Source organism: Talpa occidentalis, unplaced genomic scaffold (assembly GCF_014898055.3).
Source record: "Talpa occidentalis isolate TD23 unplaced genomic scaffold, MPIMG_talOcc4v2.1 talOcc4.11, whole genome shotgun sequence".
NCBI lineage: Eukaryota > Metazoa > Chordata > Mammalia > Eulipotyphla > Talpidae > Talpa > Talpa occidentalis.
Genome location: NW_023601104.1, coordinates 78,375,257 through 78,398,460, shown reverse-complemented (window position 1 = coordinate 78,398,460; position 23,204 = coordinate 78,375,257). Strand labels below are relative to the sequence as shown.

General features: G+C 45.0%; 1 protein-coding gene and 1 long non-coding RNA gene across 4 annotated transcripts in view; one reads left to right on the top strand and one right to left on the bottom strand.

Moving 5' to 3' along the window:
- The window catches only part of DPF3 (double PHD fingers 3), a 245,745-nt gene that overhangs the window by 23,880 nt on the left and 198,661 nt on the right, over positions 1–23,204 (top strand). Inside the window, exon 2 of one of the 2 annotated variants that reach the window (XM_054691433.1) lies at positions 8,865–8,981. The exons of the other annotated variant lie outside the window; for it this stretch is intronic. The gene's annotated coding sequence lies outside the window, so the exon portion shown is untranslated. The remainder of the gene's footprint in view (positions 1–8,864; positions 8,982–23,204) is intronic. 2 annotated transcript variants of the gene reach the window in all.
- On the bottom strand, positions 18,238–23,123 carry LOC119239259 (uncharacterized). Of its 2 annotated transcripts, XR_008550335.1 has the most exons (4): positions 23,036–23,123; positions 19,943–20,036; positions 19,282–19,590; positions 18,238–18,771 (listed from the first exon to the last, which is right to left on the bottom strand). It is a non-coding gene; the product is annotated as an uncharacterized LOC119239259 (long non-coding RNA). The 2 variants fall into 2 exon arrangements; XR_005123791.1 differs by lacking the exon at positions 18,238–18,771 and having other exon boundaries at positions 18,943–19,590.

The following is a 23,204-nucleotide window of genomic DNA, read 5'->3' as shown; positions in this document are numbered from 1 at the left end:
CTATGTGCTAATTTTTCTTCCCTTTCTCAGTCATCTTCTCTTTCCTCAGACTTGTGGATTGTAACAGCCTAGGTCTGGGGGCACCTGCACCCCTCCTGCAGCCTCTGAGCAGACATTTTCCAGCTCTGGGCCTGAGAGGAGGTAAGGTGGTCACACTTTGGGAAAGGTGAGAAGGAGTAAAAATGAAATGGGAATTCCTTTCCTCTAGAAATTCATTAGAGCTTATTTGTTTACTTGAGGAATGCCTGAGAAAATATATTCATAGCAATATATAATATTATGTATATAATATATTACATATATTGTTATGAACGAAATTGTTTGCCGTTAAGGTGATTCTGCGATTTCCACTCCATAATAGGGAGCTAAGAATACTTCCAGGTATATAGGGATTAGTTATTGATTCAGCAAATATTTATTGAGCACCTAGCACTACGTTGGACATAAACAGTGGACAAAATGGACAAAATCCTTGGAGCTTACATTTCTGGAGATTACATTCTAATGGGGACAGATACATGGTAATCTAAGAAGGTAAATAAGTCAGATGGGTATAAGTCTATAAAGATAACTAAAGCAGGGACAGGGAGTGTTGAGGGAAAACCTCACTGAGAGTGACATTGGAAGTCATTGGAGAAATAAGAGTCAAGAAGGAACAGCAAGTGCAAATGTCCTGAAGTCCTGGAGAGGAGCTGCAGTTGAGATGTTTCTGGGGGCCAGCTGTGCGCACTGCGTTGGAGGTCAGTGATGCTGGGGCAGAGTGAGAGGGTGGGAGAGTGGTAGGAGAAATTTGACTTATCTTTGGAGTTGGGAACCCACTGAAGGGTTTTAGCAGCATCCTCTGGTGATGAGAATGACCTTAACCAAGCATCAACCTGCTGAGTTGAGAGTAAAAGGAGGAACTAGGGATTACACAGGGAGACCAGTAAGGAGGAGGCAGTGGCTGAAATCAGGGTGTGAGAAGTGGCTGGATTCTGAGCACATTTTATAGATTGGATGACAGCATGTGCAAAGGGATTGGAAGTAGGGTGTGATAAGAGAGTTGTCAGGGATGACTTGGAGGTCTTTGGCCTGAGTAGAAGAATGGATTGTTGAGATGATGAGGACTATGAGGGAGCAGGTGGGTGTGGGCTCAGATTTGCACTTGGAAGCCTTGGGAGGTTGATCTGATTTCAGGTAGGAATGCCCGATAGTCAGGGGTGTTGTGGGGCCTGCCCTGGTTGCATCTCCACCCAGGGAGGAGATCAGCACATTGTCTAGTGGGTCTCATTAGGACCTGGACACAAACTAGTTGCTATAGAGGCAAGGGAACTACCTCTAGGTGTGTGCCACTGGGCTTTAATAAAAAAAAAAAAATATTTTTACGGCGTATTTGTATTGAATTCAAGAACTGTATACTCTTATCAGTAGTATGCCAGGTATTGTGTTAGGTGCTAAGGATATAATACAAGATGGCTTTTGTCTCATGGCACTGATAGTCAATGGGGGAGAAGTATATAAAGCCTGCATTTTCATTAGAGCAATGGTAAGTCCACAACTAATAGAATAGACCCTATGTCTCTATGAATAAATTGAAATCTTTACTCAAGACACTCTGTATTCATTATTGTGATAAAGTAAGAAAATTTGAAAATATATGTGGTCTCTCCAAACTGAATTTTTTTTTTTTTTTTTGCCAAAAAAAGTTGATTTAGACATCCTTGTGTCTTGAGCGCAGGCATAAGTGATTCAATGAATAATGCTATACATTTCTCCATGACCAAGCATTCGGATAGGAGGTCCCTGAACATTTTATCCTTGTTATCTAAGTTGTTCCTGGCAGGAAATTTTTGTTTTTTAAAACTGTTACAATCATGCATGTTAGTAAAATTTCACCTAGTTAAACCTCACAGTGGATGAGAAATTTTTATGAAATGGCAGCAAAGATTATAAAAATTTTGATATGAGTGGGGGTGTGTGGCTGGCTGCCTTTCCTCTGCTGCTATTCCCTTACTGGTGGTCTTGTATCCTTTTTTCTTTGTCCTGCAATGAGGAGCTGGCTTGGGGTGGGTAGCTCTTGGCATTAGATATGCATTTCCTTATTTTAGACAAGATCCCAGGTGATTCAGGTTTGTCTAGGAGAATATACACTTGACCCTAAATCTTGGCAGTTTGGAGAGATAATTAATATCTAGTGACATCTCAAGCATGAGAACCCTGTTAAGGTGACGATTTTGTCTTGCTCACCACGGAAGGCCCAGGACTTGGCTTGTTACCAGTCACAAAGTAGGTGATTGTCGAGTATTTATTAAGTGAACAAATGAAATGTGTCCCCTACCCCCACCAGTCAAGCTGTTCTGTCTCTGTCTCAGGCAAACAGAGCCTGATAGGAGCTGACTTTGAACGGAGGTGTGTGGGAGTATTGCTTAGCTCTACCCTCTGTCCCCTGGGCAAGGGTAAGGTCAGATAGAGTGGTCAGTCTGGGCACCAAATAATACCAATAGATTTGATGGGTGATTCCAGAAGGAAGGTTTGGAAGGAATAGTGTGGGGGTGAGAGAAAGCCTGAGAGAAAAACAAAGTTAAATTGTAGTTATCCAAGGGAAGAGCTAGCCAAGGCTGGAGAAAAATTCAGGTGCAAAGATTGTGGGCAGGGGACTTAGCTTAGATTTTGTAAAATGTTGCTTCCACCTGACCCTGAAAAAGGTTCCTCTTTTACAGTATACTATGGAAATATACAGAATGCACCCTCATTATCTGTTACCCAGCTTCTACAATTAGCAACTCATAACCAGTCTTATCTCACCTACAGCCTACCCCTCCCACACAAGGGACTATTTTGAAATAAATCCCATTTCATTTTATCTGTTAATATTTTAGTAAGTAGTGGCAAAAATTAAGGATTCTTTTAAAAAAACATAGTCATAGTCTCATCAGAGTTACTAATTTCTTAATTTTATGAGATACCAGTTAGTGTTGAAATGTCTGTGTGTATACCCACCTATACAAATCATTGTTTTAGCAGTATTTAAAAATGACTTTATCATTTTAATAGAATTGATGTATGATGATATTTGTGTTTTTTTTTTTTTTTTTTTTTTTTTGTGGGACCCTCACCGGTGGCTGGGGATCGAACTGGTGCTGCAGAGGCTGCAGGCAGCCTTGCAACCCAGCGCTTAACCACTGCGCCACCAGGGGAGGCCCTGGAATTGATGTGTATTTGTTAGTAAAAATTGAAGCAACATAAAGGAGTAAAAAGATGACAATGAAAACCTCTCCCCAAACCCATTAGCTGATTGTCATTTCAGATACCTCTCCATGAATGTGTGCATCTAGAAGAACTAGCAGAGATGGGTACAAATGCTGTCAGAAATACTTTTTATATTACAAAGGCATCACCAAGTGGTGTTTTAGAGCCACAAGGGCAGCTAAGGCTCTCTAGCTTTTGTATAAAGCACTGCTAGACCGCAACCCCCTTGAGGGCAGTGTCTTATCTCAGTTATGTTTATACCCTTCCTTCCTCATCATCATGACTGGCCCTTAGGTGCTCAGTAACTGTGGTTTGAATAGAAGGGGCCCTTCATAACTCACTCACTTAGATAGGTTAGTACCTATCTAACTACGTGGCCTGAAAATATATGACACAGTATGATAGAGACACGAAGGACCTAGAGACACAACAAGAAACATGCCACACCCAAGTGGAGAAAACCAGAAACACCACAGAAGGACACAAAAGATGCTTTGAACAAACAGGTGCATCACTGTTCTGGGATGTTGCAAGTGTTGATGTTCCCTAAATGAATTGATAAATTCCACTAATAAAAAAAATGCAAAGTTCAAAAAAGAAATCACTCAGGTATCTTAAGGAATAGGATGGCCCATGAGTTGAAGTCACTTGCCAGGGCCCCATAGCTAGTTCTGGTACGTGGAGGGCTGGAGCCTGTGCTCTTCCTTCAGCTGTGGGTCACGTGCAAGCCTCAAGTCAGGTGTTCCTGATCAATTCTCCCGAGTCTCTGCCTTTAATTTAGCAGCTGTGTGGTGTCTCTTACCCACAGTTTACCCGCAGGGCTGTGTTGAAGAGTGTATGAGATTGTGCCTGAGAAGCTTACAGCACACTTCTTAGCATGCACAGGTGCCAAATAAATGTTAACTGTAATTGTTACTATTTTTTGTAGTAATAGCAGCAGCAGTAGTAAGAGTATCCTTATTTCTTATTCTACTGGAATTGTCAACTGGAACTCAAAGAAACAACTCCTTCTTCTTTCTCCCTCCCTTCAGCTTTCTAGCTGCAGATGGAACCAGTTTATAACTCTGACTTTCTTCCTGCTATTGGGAAGAAAAGATGATTTCATACGGGAAACCTACTGTATGGTGTCAGCTGTTTATGTTTGGTGGTCAAAGTGTGTGTGTCTTCTTTCTATACCTGGCTCAGGGGTGCTGCCATAACAGCATTGCCAATACTTAGTCTAAGCTCTTCAAAGAGAAACCCCCAGCTGGGTGCAAGAGGGCTGGGTGCAAGATGTCTGGCCTTCTCAGATGCCCCTGCAGTCCGCTGACTCAGCAGTTCTCCAGGGCCCTCCTCCAGGCCCCAAAGCTGTCGGGTCACTAATGGAATCTGGTGGAAGCAAATTAACTCTTGAAAAAAGGGCTAACAAATCACTCCAGCTGCTGAAGTCTGCCCAAGGATGGCTGGCGCTTTCCCGTGATAAGTCTTCACCCCACACATCATAGCTCTTCTGGGGAACCCCACTTTTTCTTGCATGGTTGCTGAGGAGCATCGAGGCTGCCCTGGAATCTCAGCCCCCCACAGCAGAGCTATGTGAGAGGCCATCTGTGCAGCCTGTCACGCCCTCCTGTGTGGGAGGCCTGTGAGTAGGCTCGGTGCATTATTCACACTTCTGGGTTTGGTTTGGCATAACCATTTGCTCCAAGTAGAGGCTGGGAAAACAGTCAGGTTGCGGAAGAAACAGCTATGTTTTCAGCCTGAGCAGGTCTCTTCTTCCCTGGCCACATATTTGCTCTTTTCAAAATATTGTCATCTATGGGGTGAGATGCACACTCCACATGGGCATGTTGGATCTCCTGGATTCCTGGAATGCAGTTTCCCTCCCTCAACCCATGCAAGGTGTAAGGGCCGGACTGGCCACTGTGCAGGTTTTCTGATCCCATGCAGACCGGGTAAAGGAGGAGTCAGAGTCCTCAGTGGTTTTGCAGGTTTTTTATTGGGGTTCACCAGGCATATGGCAGGCAGGGGTGCTGGCTGGGGGGCTGGGAGGCTGGCAGTCCTCCCAGCCCCCAGCAAGTCTTCACTCTATCTGAGCTCTCTGGAGTTCGTTCTGCTGCTTCTAGGCTTCGGCTTCAGCTTCTACTGCTGCTCCTGGCGTCCCTGTGACGCCGCCCTTAAAAAGCACAGTCTTAGCTCAGCTGAATCCCATCTACCTATGCCCACACCCTATTCCAGGTGCCCGCCATCAGGCATGCATTCAGGACAAGGATCCATCATCTATCCTGATGGCGGAAGGGCAGAAAAGCCCGACATTTTCTTTACCCTACACAAGGTTTGGGGGCTTTCACACAACAGGCTGGGAAATGCTTGTTTCCACAAGGGCCAGGATGCCTCTGTGACCACCTTCCTCTGCCTTTACCTCTCTTGCTTCCCTTCCTCAAAGTTGCCTTGTGGAGTCCTTAGTACTTTGAGGGTATCCTGGCAGATAGCCTTGCTGGGTGACAATAGCAATGATAAGAGAAGATGATTTTCTGCTTCAGAGAGAAAAATCCAGGGGGGAGGATTCTGTGGGGTTGGAGCCATTTGCCATTAGTATCCCATGTCTCCTGCACAGGAGAATTTGGGTATTGGGATGGGGGGTGAGGTCATGATGACTATGTGTCTGGGGGGGCAGGGACCATAGACATCCTCCCTATTTGGTCCATGGGGAAGATCCGTGCTATGTCTTGCTTGATGCCATTGTGTGAGATGAGCTTTGTGAAGACCCATTGAATAGGCCAGGCCTAGAGGAGATGCTAATTAAATAATTGATTTTGTCCTCTCACCTCACCCAACTTTTTGATAGTAGTAGTTTATCTAGATTCTAGAACCTGAGTTGCTTGGCATCTTCTGCCCCAAAGTAGGAATTATAACTGAGCGCAGATATTATGATCTGGGGTCCCTATTGATTACTCAGGCCTTACGCCACTTACTCAGGCCTTACTCAGGCCTGATTACTCAGGCCTCAGGCCTCAGGCCTTACGCCACTAAAGACTCTGAGAGCTGAAGTACCAGATCACCCAGCAGGTGCTCACCCAGCAGGTGCTCACTCCTGACGCCATCTTCTTTCCTGCCCTCTTAACCCAGGGCTGCTCATGTCACACATGGGTTATATACTGGCTCAGTAGGATCCTTTGCCTTCTCCACCACCCCTGGCTACTGATATTCTTAGTTAAAAAGCTTTCTGTAAAACTAAGCTATATAGAAGGAGGCTAAGGAGAGCGCTCCAGGCTGGAATGCAGGAGGCCTGAGTTCTATCTCCTCTCATGTGTCTGAGGCTTCCAGACATTACTCGGAGAGAACTTCATAGACCCACAGCACTGGAATACCATACGATGTGCTAAAAAGGTCAGTGCCCTAGTCCGGTCACCACTTTGTGCCTCAGTTGGTTTGTCTGTAACATGGGGCTAATATTAAGTGTTCTCTATATCACAAGGGATAATGATGAGGTGGCATCTGTGAAATCTCTTTGAGAAGAAGGCAAAAGTGGGCTCAATTCCTAGTTCCCTCACAATATATATTCAGAGCAAATAAAACATTTGGGACTTCATCTCCCTCATCTCACAGATAAAAATATGGCGAGGTAAGTGTACCTTATCCTGGCTAAATAAATCAGCAAGATTGTCACCGGTAAGTCAGTACTGGAGCTGGCAGGAGCTGGGCCCTGGGCTTTCCCATTTGGTCTCCCTGCCCCTTCTGCCTGTTCCTTTTTCATATTCCATATCAAAGTCTCCGTCGTTCTTTCAAGTCCTATGTAGTCTGAGCTCTGATCATCAGGGATTGCACCATTCTTATTAATATTAAAGGTGAGGGCTTTCTTAGCCTATTTCCCCTCAATTCAAAATCAGTCTTGGAAAGGAGAGAGCACAAGTAGAATAGGAAGGACATCTAGCCCCAAAAGAAAGGCATTCTGGTTTGTTGCAGATTCTGGTCCCTCTGGTGACGTTCAGGGTTTTGATGAGTGAGGTGTGAACGGTAAATGATTCACTGCAGAACTTCCATGATTATTAGAGTTTTGATTTTGGGGTCAGGCTGCAATTGACAATTTGATCCTGCTGCCTAGCTCTGCCAAATACCAGGAGTTTAAGAGACTCAGAATATACATTTTCCTTCACTTCAGATTCCAAGTCCCTGATTTACTGATAACAAGTGTATCTAACTATACATGAGAAAAACAGATGTAAGTGAAAATTTTGTCAACAAATTGGATTTTCTTATTGACCTCATCACTTCAACCCTTTATTTTTTTAAACTTCATTTCTAATTACTTTGCAACTGATAAAGCCCTTTGAGATTAGATCTCCATTTCGCAAGCTTCCACCTGGAAAAGCTCTAAATACACATTTAAATGATGGAAGAGGTTGGTGTGACTTGAAAAGTCCATCCTTGAAGAGAAGAAAATGATGATTTGAGTAATTGGAGGGATTCCAGTCTGTTGGTTGGTTTTGTGTGTTTCTGTGTTTCATTCTGAGGGGCTAGGGAGCAGAAGCTGGGTCTGAATTGTGTAGAAGGAAGCTTTTCAGTGGGTTTCTTATGTTATCCTTAAGATAGTCAAGAAGCCTGAGTTGTTTCCCTGGTCTTGGAACCCTGTTTTTGAAGAGGAACTTCTTCTTCCTCCTCTGTGAAGTGACTTTCAAGGGAGGGTCCTTTTTTAGCGTGGTGCATCCTGCATGAAGTGACTGAGTGTTAACAAGTTCTCAGAGATAGTTTGTGATTTGTGTAAAAAACAGCAAGGAACTTCCAAAACCTACTGCCCTACTTTGCACAGGTATGGAGGACAGATGTCACAGGAAGGACCAAAGAAATAAGCTTGGAGTAACTTTTTCATTTTATAATGATAAATATTTAAAAAGTAATATGCTGATTGTAAAAATGCACAGCGCAGAAGGGGATAAAAAAAAAAAAGAAAAAGGGGCCTCCCTGGTGGCACAGTGGTTGAGCGCTGGGTTGTGAAGCTGCTCGCAGCCTCTGCAGCACTGGTTCAATCCCCGGCCAGGCCGCCGGATGAGGGTCCCACATGGTGCGCAGACCTCTCCTGCTGCCCGCTGCTCCCCTCAGCAGTGTACTTCGTCAGTCTGCCTGCTCTGCAACCCGCTCTGGCTCTGGTGAATTCTCTCACCCTCCCGTGCTTCTGACTGTACCCAGTGCTTGTATAAATAAATAAATAAATAAATAAATAAATAAATAAATAAATAAATAAATAAATAAATAAATGCTTTAAAAAAAGAGAGAGAGAAAAGAAAAAAGAGAAAGACTTCCTTTCCAGTCTCCCATTCTGTTCCTCACAGTTCAGGGCAGTTTTTTTCTATATCCTTCCAGATATTTTCTGTGCTTCTGAGAACGTACATATGTATGTAGAAGGCTGTATCAGAAAACTGGTAGTTGAATTGGAAAAGTAAGTCATAAGATGATTTTCCTTTTTTCTTTAACTTCATATTAAATGGAGAGAAATCCCATTCAAGCCCTTTAGGAAAATCCTTTCTCTAAACATTTAAATATCTCCAGTGAGCCTAGCATTTGCACATGGCAGGGGCTCTGTTTAGCGGTGCAAATAGCACATAGTATGCGGCAAGGAAAGTAATTCTAAGTTTTTTTTTTTTTTTTTTAACAAAATGCAGGCTGAAAACATTCAATGAAGAAATTGGTGTATAAGGGCGTTATGCTGCCTGAGCGTGGAGAAGAGAGATTGTGGGGTGTTTTTACAGTCGGTGATCAGTGGTATACATTTATTCCAGGTATCTCAGAGCCAAATATTTAAGTTCGAATAAATGTGTAACGTGAGAATGTGTGATGTTTACTGCTATGCTCAGGGAAGGCTGTGAACCTTTTGTGTGTGAGCTCCGATTTGCTCTGCTGGCTGGGTGCTCTGAGGATAGACAGACCAGCCAGGCAGGGCGTCATCTCTGTTCATACAAACAAATCCTCTCTCTCCCCATTTCTAGGAGGGAGGGGGTTCTACCCACAGGGGCTCAGGGAGCAGAACTGGATCCAGATTTCATTTTCTTCTCCACCCACAGTTTCAGGAAGGGGTTTTGAGCCCAGGTCCAGTCATTTGCTGTCATTCTCTGGTTCTGGGCCTGGTACATGTGGAGCTATGCTCAAAGCTCAGACTCTGTCTCATTTTGCAACCTCCTCTGGGATGGAGCTGGAGGAGCCCGAGGGGCACGTTCAAAAGCAGCCACTTCTCCGCCACCTCCTCCCATGCCCCAATTCTGTGGGTTCAGTTCTCCTCCCAGCAACTTGACTCTCTCCTGAGAGCCAGACCTGGGCTAGGAGCCCAGCACTCCCTTTTCCCGCTCGCTCCTCTCCTCTGCCCTCCCCCCAGCTACCTGAGGTACCTCTTAGCTTCCACATCCTGAAAAGGGATAATGTTCTCCTTGAAAGTGTCTTTTGAGGATTAATTGATGTTTGCTGTATGCTTTGAAGAGAGAATCCTATCAAGTCGCTCTGCTGTCCTCAAAGCTGGCCCTGGTTCCAGCTGGTGCCAGGCTTGGCCAATCCGCACGTGGGGTGAGTGGGCCCCTCATTGGCCGCCTTTCTGGGCATATCGTTTGCCTGCTCATTACCCACAGAAGAAGGGCAATTACCCAAATAAGAGGCACAAATCCTCAAGTGGACATTTTGTACATTGTACCTTTTTTACTTGGAGAAAGAGTATTTGCATGAAAATAATCATCCCTTGGGAAGTTAGTTTGTGGCCATCTGTGACATTTTCTCATTTGGAAATTGTTCTCTCTCTCTCTTTAAAGCTTCATAAGTGTAGGATATGAGTAGTGATAATCTGCCATCTCTCAAAGAAGTCCCTCTGCCTGGCCATTTATATGTTAATTGTATGTGGTTGGGGAGAAAAAGGATGTTTGTTACCTGCTTCATGATAAGCATTTCCATCTCAAGGAATTCTTTATTAGCATTGTCTAATCAAAGAAAAGGAAGCTGCAACCTACTTATTGGAAAGATCCAGATAATGCAGTGTCAGTTAAGAACCTGAGGGTCCTAAGGAGAAGAGGGATAAGAAAAAGAAAAAAAGTTGACTTTAAGGATAAGACCAAATAAGGAATTTAAAAAAAAAATGATCAAAGACTTCTCAGTTGTCTTGTCATCAAGGAGGACAAGGTTGGAGGGCAAAACCAGTTAAACAGGTTGGGGTCCTTTTCCAAGGCCAAGGGTGCTGGGCGCAGAGACCTGTTGCTTATGTTCCAATGGGGCATTTCATGAAGAACCCTCATCTGGTGTTCCCATTAATTAGCCCTCCAGCCTCTGACCTTGTAAAGTCTCTCTCTCTCTTTTTTAAAGATTTATTTGTTTTTATACAAGAGCTGGGGTACAGGCCAGAGGGTGGGAGGCGCGGGAGGGTGAGAGGATTCACCAGAGACAGCAGGGAGTATAACAGGCAGATGGATCGGAAGCTCTGCTGAGGAGAGCAGCGGGCAAGACAGGAGAGGTCTTCAGTGCCATGTGGGTAGCTCCTTGGCCGGCCAGGATTGAACCTGTGCTGCAGAGGCTGTGGACAGCTTCATAGTCCTGTGCTCAACCTGCTGTGCCACCAGGGAGGCCCCTTGTAAAATCTCTTAAGCACTTAGGCAACTTGCTTCTCAGCACAGGTTTATTACTAGAAACTATTGTTTTACTTTTCTAACATATATCTGGCTTCTTGAAAAATCAATCTTTCTGGCAACCCTGAACCTTCATTCCAACAAGGCTATCATCAACAACCACTGCCTCTTTTGATGGGGCTTTGGGAAAAATACTTTCTGGCTCACTGAATGTTTACTTCTCACCTGTCTGAGAAGTTAATGAAAAAGTAGAGTGTTAATCCAGAAGCATATACATATATATCATCATCATCATCACCATCACCATCACCATCACCATCATGAGGATTCAGAGGGGATTACCTTATAGCCTTATAGAGAGGTTACACCTCAGTAGGCTCAAGATACGTAGTCTGGGGACCTCCCTGATGGCCCAAGAGGTTAAGATGCAATCTATGAATCTGTCCGCAGCCACTGCAGCATGAGTTTGAACCCCGGCCAGCCAGGGAGCAACCCACATGGTGCAGCAGACCTCTCCTGTCTCGCCTGCTGCTCCCCTCAGCAGTGTGTTTCATTCAGTCTGCCTGTTCTGTTCCCCACTCTGTCTCTGGTGAATCCTCCCCACACTGCTGACCTATACTCCAGCTCTTGTATGCATAAAAAAAAAAAAAAGATATGTAGTCTGAACAACAGATCTGAGAAAAATTAATCTTGGGGGGAGATGAGGAGAATCAGATTATTTTGGCTCACACTAAAAAGAGATGCTTGTGAGCTATGTTGAAAAATGAAGGTGCCTTTATCTGGCATGTCCATGAGTTTGGAGTAGCAAGGTGGATGAGGCAGTGTCTTGAGAGAGGCAGGACCAAGGGACTTGTGTTGAAATTCTTAATGCTCTGGTCAGTGCCTGGAATATCCCAGAGCCTGATAAATATCTAATGATAGCCAGTCGTGGATTTGCTGATGAACCCAACTTTGACACCTGCAAGAATAATTTCTCTTCTCTTCTCAGTTTGCTCAGCAGGCACTGCAAACTCAGATGGCCACAGGGACCTGGCAAGCCCCATAAATGAAGGATGTTTGGATGGGAAAAGTAGAATAGGGAGTGGAGAGGACTGTGGTAAACCAGAAGTTCATGCCTGTACAGGGGGTTGTCCAAATTCAACTCCAGCCATTTGCCATGTGGGAAGACGAGCCCAGTATTGCCAGGATGCCTGGTGTTTCAAGAGAAGCTTGAAATCTGAATTTGTATATGAATTCTAACAGCTTTTGATGTTACAAATTCAATTTTCAAAAAGCATAGTGCAGCCAAATAAAACATACTTGGGGCCATATTTGGCTCATAGTCCCTCAGTTTGTGACCTCTGGGATAATGTCTGCTCGGCTCTTCCTTTCCTGAATGCAGACTCTACTTTGCAGAGTCCAGGGCATGAGGAGGAAGGAGATGGAAGCTATGAGGACATCTCTGCCAAAGCTGGCCTGGAGGTGGGGTGTGAAACTTGGACCACATCTTTACCGGGCTGAACGGGCAGATCTAGACCCTGTTGTTTTCAGCAAGGAGAGTTGCCAGCCTGGAGAGAATTGTGCCTGGAGGCAGGAAGGAGGGCAAACCTGGGGGAGGTGGTTGAGGGGAAAGGGCAGCGGCTGTGGGTGGCAGTGGCGTGGACGGTCAGGTGCTGAGGTCCGGGGGCAACAAGGACACTCCAGAGAGCAGGAGAGGGCAAAAGTGAGCTCGGTGGATCCTGCAGCCAAGGCTGTTTGGCCTCTGCCCGGCTGCAAGGTGGTGAGTGTGTGCGGCCCCTACAACCAGGCACAGGGAAAAGGGTCACGGCCACATTAGAAGCTCTGCGTTGGCATTTATTCAGAGAAACACAAAACTTGGTCCAGTCTTCCAGATTTGTCATCACAGCGGGGAGTGTAACCCTGTTATATATGAAGAGAGGCAGACTAGCATAGTGGCTAAAAAGAGATTAAGTTTAGGCCTCCGACAACTTGTGTTTGAATCTTAGTTTCGTTACTTCTAGTCATGCAGCCGGGGCAAGTGGCTTAACTTTTTGAGCCTGGTTTGCTCATTTGGGGATAATAGTGGTTCCTGCCTCGTAAGGTTGAAGTGAGGATAAAGGAAGGTGAACACCATAATGTATATGACGTGCTTAGTACAGTACCTGGCCCACAGCAAGTGCTCAGGTTGAGCTCATTATTATTGTGAGACAAGCGCTAAGCTCAGCTCACTTGTTCAGCACAAAATCTACTGTCTCAGCAAAGTCGACAACAGAGGCAGTAAAAGTTTACTCCTCCCCTATTGCAAATGCTCCCCTAAACATAGCCTCTCTGACCGGAGCATGTTTGCCAAGAAAGGAGGAGACATTGTTCCCCTCTGGATAAGGGTCATCTACTGAGCTTAGATCAGTCTGTTTGGCCCCAGTGCCACCTGGTTTACATAATGGTGTTTTCATTCATGTAACAAATATTTGCTTAGCAACTACTATGTTCTAAGCTGAAGAAAGGGGTTTGGGGGCCTCCCTGGTGGTGCAGCAGGTTGAATGCAGCGGTGTGAAGCTTTCTGCAGCCTCTGCAGCACTGGTTCAACTCCTGGCCGGCCAGGGAGATACCCACATGGTGTGGCAGACCTCTCCTGTCTCGCCTGCTGCTCCCCTCAGCAGTATTTTCAGTCCATCTGCCTGTTCTGCTCCCAGATCTGTCTCTGGTGAATTCTTTCACTCTCCTGAGCTCCTGGCCTGTACCCCAGTTCTTGTAGAAATAAAATAAAATAAATCTTAAAAAAGAAGAAAGGTGTTTGGGAACGTGGAGCAGAATAAGATTAGTTTAGGGCCTTGAGTCACTGAATCTAGCATATAGGGTAAGTTGCTACCACAGAGATCCCCAACTAGAGTGGCTAAATAAGATGGGTTTATTTCTCTCTCATATAAGTGAGCACACCAGACTGGCAAGGTCGGTTCATGAAGGACTTCATGGGCCCAGTTTTTTACTATTTTGCATCTCTAAGTTTCTGTTTCAGGATATGGAGAGTAGGAGGTGAGGAAATCTAAGGCAAGCAGCTTGTCTTAAGGAATTTTCTCTCATGTTCCCACTGGCTAGAACTTAGTCACATGACCATGTCTACCTGTAAGGGATGATGGGAAATGTAATCTGGAACTGATGGCCATCTGTTTAGGTAAAACTTGGGGGTGGAGGTTATTATAAAAAAGAAGGGAGACTGAATACTGAGGGAGTAGTTAGCATGACATGATTTAAGGAGATAAGTAAGTGAATGCTCACAATGTGGTGAGGTAAATTGCTTCTCTCAAGAACATCAGCTTATAATCCTTGAGTAGAGAACTAACCTGTGGCCCTTATTGGAGCTTGGGCTTTGGAATCAGACCTCTGGGTTCAAATCCCAGTTCTATCACCTGCCTCTGGGACCTAGCCTGTAGGGGTGGTTTGAGGAGTAAATGAATTAACCCACATGAAACTCGAGTCTATATGCAGGAGTAAACTGCTATTGTTGGGGAATGTGGCTTGATGTGTTTGAATAAGTCAACTGGCCAGGATATATGAGGAACTCTTGTGTATTTGCCTGTTCTACAGCTTCCCACAGACCTTGTCTTTCTGAATGCTAGTTTGGGTATTGAACCCTTGGCCCTGCTCATCATTGAGAAATGTTAATGAAGATAAACAAGGCCATCTGAAGAGGCTAGTGTCTTGGAAAAAAAAAATAGAATCAATTTGTGTTTGCCTAGAAAGGACCTAGGGGAGGAATTTAGGGGATGTTTCAAGGTCTTGCTCACTGTTCTATGGCTTGATTGAGAGCCAATGAATTTAGCACATGGTCCACAGGTCTCTGTGGGAAGAGTAAGAGTCCCTCTTCTTTGGTGTATTTCCAGGTAAAGGACTCTAGAAATTATTCTCTGCTACTTAGCTAAATAAAACCAGTGAAGCATCCCAGGGGCCTGGGGAGAACTTTGCCCCTGGGGAAGGCCCAGACAGCCTTTCTAACGGCCCCTTCAGCAAGAGGGAAAAATAGAAAAGCCGCCCTTGCTGAATGCTGTGTTGGCAGGAGTTGGGGTGTCCTCTTACGAGGTGCCTGTGTCCTATGATATGCGGAGGGTGTTGTGTTTCCCATCTTCTCCAGGTGTCATGTGGAAAGGGAACTTCTTTACTTCAGAACAAGAGCCTTAACTTTCCTTGGCAACTCAGATAGTAGGTAGATTCTTGCAGAAAAAGAAGCAGGTGTTGGAAAGTGGTTTTCAACCAGCTTTCTGTACTGTCTCGTTTTTAGGCATCCAATGAACCTTAATATCCCTTTTCCCCATAAGTCTTGAACTTGAACCTCATGCAGCACTGGAATGCCACATCACCTGGGTACCATTTTTGACAATAAAAACATTTAATAGACTCCTAGGAAATAGACTAGGTATAGGGAGGGGGGCACATGTTCAAGATTCACACATAGAGTGGAACCCCCACTAGGCTGTGTCAGAGGTGGGCCGGGGCAGGAGTGTAGCGTCTGAAGGCCTGGGTAGCAGCTGGCTCATGGGCACATAGTCAGGTGGTTGTGTCTTCCTGCCTGTGTTTCATAACTTGTAACAGGGTGGTCCCCAGGGAAAGGGGAGGTTCCAGGTTCCCTGTCCCACCCAAGAAAGGGTGGAGCTGAGCAGCGAGGAAGAGAAGATGGAGAGGAGACTGGGAGAAGGAAGGAAGCAGGAAGGGGAGAACAGGAGACCTGGAGGAGGCACATGGAGCCAAGAGCTGCCCTTGCTCCTTGGCCTAAGGTCCTGTACCAGGGATTTGGGGGACATGGTAGGAGATACTTGAAACAGATGTGGGTGAGAGACCCATGGGGAGGTTAACAATGGCAGCTTTTATCTTGATTTTGGTTTTGATCTTTTCCTTTCAGACTTGCCCCTTCTTCCCCTTTTCTATGAGTCCCCACCAATAGGTGCCTTAGGCTTGTGACAGGTGTTCAGGCCTCAGCAGTCCCACTTTGGGCCAACCTGTTTGTCTGGGCATTTACCCATGAGGGGATGGGTAACTTTGGATGTTTCATGTGAAAACTGTATTATCTATTCTTTCCCTTCTCTTCTCTTTATTGCACACTAATTGTATTAACGTTCCTTTCCATTAAAGGTCTCATGCACTAGAATATGTTTTGTGTTGATGTGGCAGATGGCAGAACCTATTTAGAGCAGGCAGGTTTGTTGGTCCCAGGGTGCCCCTCACCCTGCCTGGTAACAAACTGACATTCTGCACTTGACCTCTGTCTAAGGTGTCACAAAGATCCTAAACCCAGGAGTTTGACTCTATAGGTGGCCATGTCCCAGGATTTCCATCCTCTACTTTCTCCAGCTCTATGAACCTCGTTGCTCCTCTATCACCAGCTGGGCCTTTACTCTTCCAATCTTTTATCTCCTTCCCTTCAGGAAGGCTTATCAAGGTGGTGGGGCAGCAGTGGGAGCTACCCACTATTGCCTATTAAACTTTGGTCTCCCATTCATGGAGGTCTCTTCTGAAACTTTGTTATCTCTACATGAGATTATGTCTGTAGTTGCCAAGCTGTTCATCACAAAGCAGTGAATGCATAGTGCTGCACCCCCCACTGCAGTGACCCTCAGGGCTAATGGCTGTTGCCATGGTCCCTGAGGTCCAGCGTGGGCAAGGAACCATGCGCGCAGGGGGAGAACAGCAAACTCCCTAAGATGCAGAGAAGCCGAATGCCTGCCAAGAAATAATGACCACCAAAAGCTGCCACAAAGATGATTAAAAAAAATGCTGACCACCTGGAACCTTATCTCGCTTTCTCAAGGCCCACAAACTTTATTCTGCTACAACTTGTCTCTCTAAAATCTTTCCTTTTTCTGGTCATTGATTGCTAATTAAAAAACATATGTAATTTAATAATTAGACTAATGCAAATGAAACATTACTAAACACTGTGTTATAATAAAATTGTTGGTTTAATAATCTTTCTATTATGTGCTTAACCTTAGTACCTTTGATATTAACTGCATTATAATATAAATTTACCTATGACAATTAATTATAAGTAAACATAAGTAAGTAATAGTAGTAGTAGTTAGTACAAGAATATAGAAAGAGTTAATAACCTGTCCAATTAGGAATGAGGCTAGGTCCAGGTGTAACTTCGGACATAAATCACTGCCCTGTCAATTAAGCTAAGCCTATGAGCAAACTGATCTCTTTGATGTTCACTGTTCCTATGCCTTTAGAAAAAACATATATATACTGACCACTAACTTAATAAAAGCGCACTCAGATTTTCACTCTTTTGAAGTGTGTCTGTGTGTCATTTATTCATCGAATCCCTGACCACCCTGCGCAATCTCTCAACCCTGAGACGGCCTCATCGTCCATCGCTGTGCTGGTCCGCAGCACATAGTCTCTGCTTACACCACACCATCCATGGGGCACTCTGCCTTAACATTTTTAAAAATAGTTTTTGTAATCCTCTAGAGAGCATGATTATTTCCATTGTATTTGAATGTGTGTGTGTGTGTGTGTGTGTGTGTGTGTGTGAGTGTGTGAGTGCGTACATGTGAAAACAATGAATTTGTTAAGCATGATCATTTAAAATGTGCCATAAATGTAATCCTACTTTGCATGTCTTCATTTTTTAATAACCCAGGAGCCTGGGCCTCTCTCTCCCTCTGGGAGTTCCTGTATTCCAGCCTGTTAGATCACCGGTGAGAATCCTTTTTACACAAGAGGGCAATTCAGGAAAAACAAACAAACATATTTACAGGTCACCCTTCTCCCCCAATCAAAAGTAAGAGCTTTATTGAGTCTCCTGATGGGGTTGGAGAAAGGTGGAGAGGCGTGGAGGGGTGGGAAGGGCTTAAAGGAAAGTTTATTTTTACAACCTACTCTACTGAGTAGAGTAGTATCAGTGAGAAAATAAGCACTGTTTCCAGTCATTGAAAACCTAATATCCATTTGGAGACAGGTTGATACCTTTTCATCCCAAAGTTAGACCCCTAGCTGCTGTGTGATCTTAGTCGCCATGCTGACCACTAGTTTAGTGCCCTGCCCAGCACCCTATTAGGAAGCAATGTGGTATAATGGGTTAGGAATAGACTCTGTAGCCAGACTGCCTTAGCTCTGCCACTTAGTAGTTGTGTGACTTTGGGCAAGTTACTTAACCTCTCTGGGCCTTGATCCCAGATTGTAAACTGGGGATTATATTAATCCCTTCCTCATAGATGGGATTAAATGAGTTGATTTATGTACTTAGAACCATGCCTAGCACATGTAAACCCTGCATCGCAAGTGCCAGTTATCAGATATGTTGTTATTGAACTAAGGGGAACCCAAGCTGGCCTTATAAAGAAATCTCTTTCCATCTTTGGCTTCTATGTTGTCCCCCTTTTTCAGAATTTCTTTCTAGTCTCTGTTCATGAACTTAGATTTGATTTCCATATGAAATAATTATGCCTTTCCTCCTCATTCAAGTTATTTTTTTTCTTTGAAGATAATTTATTTGTCTCCAATCACAAAGTACAGGGAAGGTTCAAGGGCAACACCTGCGGCCCCTTGGTTGCACTGGCCGGTGGTGGCATGGGTGAGCGTGTGCACGCAGGCCTTACCCACCCGAGCTTTCTCTTTCCAACAGCCACAGAGTGGAGAACCTGACCATGTGGGGTGTTTTCAAGGTCATTTTGCAAATATTGAAATTGAACTGTTTGTTCCAACTGTCGATTTCCTAAAACTCATGAACAAGTACGTTGTGGTCAAATTATGTGGACAGAGCTTAGTGCTTCATTTCAATTCCTTCCATTTTTAAGGGAAGAAAAGCAAAAAACAAAAATAAACCTGGCCTGGATAGTACATTGGATTAGTTACCCAGTGTAGGATGTGCATGGGGATTTTGTGAGATGGCTCATTTCCAAGAAAGTCCAGCTCCTCGGTTTCTCCTTTCACATCTTCTCCCAGGATGCTCTTCCTCCATACTCAGCGAATCAGTGTTTGCATCTGTAAGAGGCTACAGGAACGAAGCACACCAGGTAAAATCTTACTCTAAGAGTCTGACTACTTTATTCACCATCACTCTTATTTTTATTTATTGACTTTTTTTTCAAGAAAAAAAATTGGAAGTATAACCTGGATACAGAGAAGTACACACATGTTCAACTCAGTAAATGTTCAGAAGTTGAACTTGGGTCTTCAGTACCCAGATTAGAAAATCAACAGTACAGAAGCCCAGACACCAAAATGGACATACTAGAAGATTCTACTTGATGGGGTTAGACTGAGGATAGTCACCCTTGGCAGAGCTGAGTTGGGTAAGAGGTGAAGTAGTACTGGAAGGGGTGCAGCTGTGTTTCTGTTCCTCTGTCCCTTCTCAGTGCTGCATAGTACTCCCCACAGGAAGTACCCCATGATTTCTTTGCCATTCTATGTATGGTGGGCAGGTGGCTGTTTCTGGTTCTTCTCGGAGCTGCATGTGGGAAGCATGGTGGTGTGTGTTTTTTGGAGGCCCAAGTGCACATACCTGCTGGAGGGGTAGCCAGCCATAGGTCAGTAGTTGGGGCCAAAGGCACTTCCAGTGTAGGGGTGCCAGTCATTTGCTTGATTTTGATGAAGTTCATTCCACATTCAGGTTGGACTTGGGTTTTAAAGCAGAACCACAGAACAGTGCTATGACTTTGTGGGGACTCCTCCCTTCCTGTTGCTTCCCTATCAGGCGGCTGAGTGTTTTGGCAGCTCCAGCACTGTCACTGCTCCTCTTGGGGGAGACACTGGAGAGACTTTCTAGAACTGCCACTTGAAATGGCAGGTTTGGGATTTTTCCTCTTTGTCTCTTTTTGTTCAAAAACAGAAAATATGAATTACTACCTTCCAGTAAGTCAATAAAGAAGCCTGGGTATCTTCCCACCCACTGCCCCCACCTGCCCTATACCTATGCTGACTGATAGGTGGAACTTGGGGAACTTTGGAGTGAAAATCACTCATGAGCTCACCCATTTCCCCAAATTTGCTCACTGGATCAGCCCATGTATAACTTCAATTACAGTTTCCCCTCTTCAGACTTTGACAAAGCTGGGCAGGAGCAGAGTCAAAGGTCCCTCTATCTCCTCCTAACTTTTTGGTGTAAATAATCATGGTATAAGGTGTGTCAGAGAAGGCCTCTACATCCAACCCCAGATACTTACAAATAGGGACCTCTGGAGAGAGCTTAATGGACTCTTTTTGTTTTGGCTTGTCCTCCTTTCTCCGATGTCCAAACAATAAGCTAACAACAACATCCTGTGGACAAACAGCAAAAATATTACTTCACACTCTGCTTCCTCCTAAAAATCACTCACAAGAGCGTTCGCTAGCCCTGCCATATGGGTGGTCATTATTTTACTTTACAGGTGGGAAATTGAGACCTGCAGAATCGGCTTGACACAGTAAGGCTGTGGGAGAAGGAAGGGCTGGAAGCCAGACCTCATGCCTACAATTTGCACTTATAGGAGCAGAGAGGCCCTCTTTCTAAAAGGAATTTTAATGATGATGTGTCTGTGTTGGAGTTCATTCTTTTGGTGGGTGATTTTCCAAAGGTGCTTGGCATTTTGTCTGGTTAGAAAGAAGGTTTTGGTAAGCACATGTGTATAAGGAATTAATTGCTGTGTTGTTTATAGTGGTCAAAAATCAAAACTCGGTGAATATCTTATCAGTAGGAAATAGCCCGAAAGATCTAGTGCCTTTATATCATGGCTTGTTACAGAACCATTGAAAGGATTTTGGTAAAGTATGGCAGAATAAATGGGGAGATGTAAGTGTATAATATATAATTCTATTTTCTGTTAAACGAACAATAGCTACCCTCTAACCCCCCTGCAAGTCATTCATGTATATTTGTATGTGTCTAATATTTACATGAACATGGGGGAAAATGTGGACAGTCATAAACTGTTAACATGGGCAAGCAGGGTCAGGGATGGGGGTGCTGATATGGGAGAACGGGGTATGGGAAAATAGCATAGGTGATACATTACCTATATGCACATACAGATGTATGCCTAGGTATAAAGAAACACATAAAAAGTTCATGTATAAATAAAAAGAATGAAACAAAAGAGTTGCTCATGAAAGAACAAGGCTGTGACCCCTATATGGGGCAGCTTGCTTGGCAAGGGCAATCACTGGCTTCTGCAGGGAAGGCTTCACCTCTAGGTCAGTTATGCTGCAAGTGGGGGACAGTGGTCAGAAGTCCATCAGGGGAACTGTGTGGGCGGCTGAGCACAGACACCCTGCTGGATTCACAGGGCAATAGTTATGGCTGCCATCCCTGAATTGCCTACCGCGTGCTGGTGTTTTCAAAATTTCTCAAAGTTAGATTTTTTTTCCTCCCCACTTAATGGATGAGGGAAACTGAGAACACACAGCTCAAGGCCACATTGTGAGTGGTGCAGAGACTGAGGGGCAGGTTTGTGTGATGCCAGAACTCCTTGCTTTTTGGAATTCAGAGTTTCCATCCCAGCCACTCTGGGAGGGTGTTGTGGGGAAGTGTGATCAGGGCTGGCCTGCTTTGATTCCAGCTGAGATTTCTGTAGGGCCCTCTCTCACAGGTGTGCATCCTGAAGTGTAGCTTTTGCCGCTAGAAATCAACCAAGTCCCCATCTGGTGACTGTTTCCTGTGCATACTCGCTGGCCTGGTTCTGGATGGCAAAGCTTACCTGGGTGAGGGGAAAGCAGACTGTTTGGGCCTCTGTCCCCGAGGGAGCAGGGCTGCCTGGAAAAGTAGGGCATCTGGACACCTACCTCAGGACAGGTGAAAGGCAGACTGGCTCGTTAAAAAGGAAGCCAGTTTTCCCAAGTCTGACATCTGGCCCCCAACTGTATCAGCAGACGCGTTGGGAGAAAATGCTTGGGCTTTCATGGGGGTTTCTCTTCCACCCCCCTCCCTTTGCACCCGCCCTCCTGGTCCCCACCCCACCCCCACTGAACACAAAAGAACTAACAGTAGTGGCTTGTTTGGTGGCCTGGTAATGTGACTTCCACTCAAATTGCTGAACGCCTGTGCCGTTGCCAAGGGTCCCCCAAAGTGAGTACTTAGATAAAAATCTCAGTTCTGCCAATCCATGTCACCTGGCATGACCCCGTCTTTCTTTGCCTTGTTTTCCTCATTCATAAAACAGGGCTTGGCTTTTTCTCTTGCTTAAGATGAAAAGAACACACACACACACACACACACACACACGTATACTGTTGCTCTCTCTATTTAAACAAGGGACCACATATATTTAGAAAGATATGGCCAGTTCTATGTTTTCGGTTTGGCTGAGAGCAATAGCTCTGCTGACACCAACAGTAATCGCCATTTTCACTTAATAAGTCTGGATGTTTCTGGTGTGGCTGTTTTCTCCAGGGTGCTGTGTCTTAACAATGGCATTGATGACTTCCAGGATCTGGCCTGTTATGTAAAGGTTAACTTCACTGCAGAAATGCAGAGACTGCTTCCCCTGGCCCTCTCCACCCCACCTTGCCCCAGGCAGGGTTGCAGCAGCTGGACCTGCAACCTCTGTCGCTGCCTCCCTCAAGGCCCCTTCACTTCCTTCACTGCAGGGGGCGGGCCCACAGGCCTTGAGAGGGGAGGACAGAACCAGGAGGAAGAGTGCAGTAGACCCATCTGGAGGATTTGGGGCAGGTTCTTGCCCATACCCACACTTGTGCTTTCTGCCCACAGATTCGAGGTTGAGCATCGCCGCCACGTCAGATTGACTGGTCCTTCAGAGCCTTGGTCTTTATCTTTCGAGGGGAGCAAAATTATTGCTGATGCCATGATTATGAACAGGAATCTTGATCTTGTCTTTAAAGACTGGGGCTTGGTCTCCTGTACCTGGCACGGTGCCACCCAGTAGAAACTCAAAGCAATGCTTCTTATTCACATGGAGCCCCTAGAGATCTATGACTGGACAGCATAAAAAGAACTCATTTAAGAAAAATTCTTTTCTTCCTGTGCATGGTAAAGTGTGGTATTTGTACACCTTTTCCTCCATTCTTATTCTTTGCATTTATTTTACTGGAAAGGTGATTTCCTTCTGACCAGTTGAAGCTGGTTGGACCTTACCCCAGGTGCCTCTTCTGTTTGCATTTCTGAGAAGAGATGGTGAAATACATGCTCTGCATGGCTGTTGAATGTGGGGAAGGATGTACCAGGTTGGGAGGAGAGCTTTTCAGCATCCTGGAAGCGGCTCCTCACTCTTCCCTACTCCCATTTGGACCACAGAGTCGTCTGAGGTCCTGACAGTGTCGCTTACCCAGATCCAGATAAGACAAGGGTTGGAGCTCCCAGTGGACTCCCAGGCTAGGAGGCTGTCCTTCAGAGGAAAGGAAAAAAAAAAATCCACCCAGATGGAATGATAAAAGGAATGACATCACAGTAGGCATGGCAACTGCAGGGTAATCATACTCTCCCCACGAGGTGGT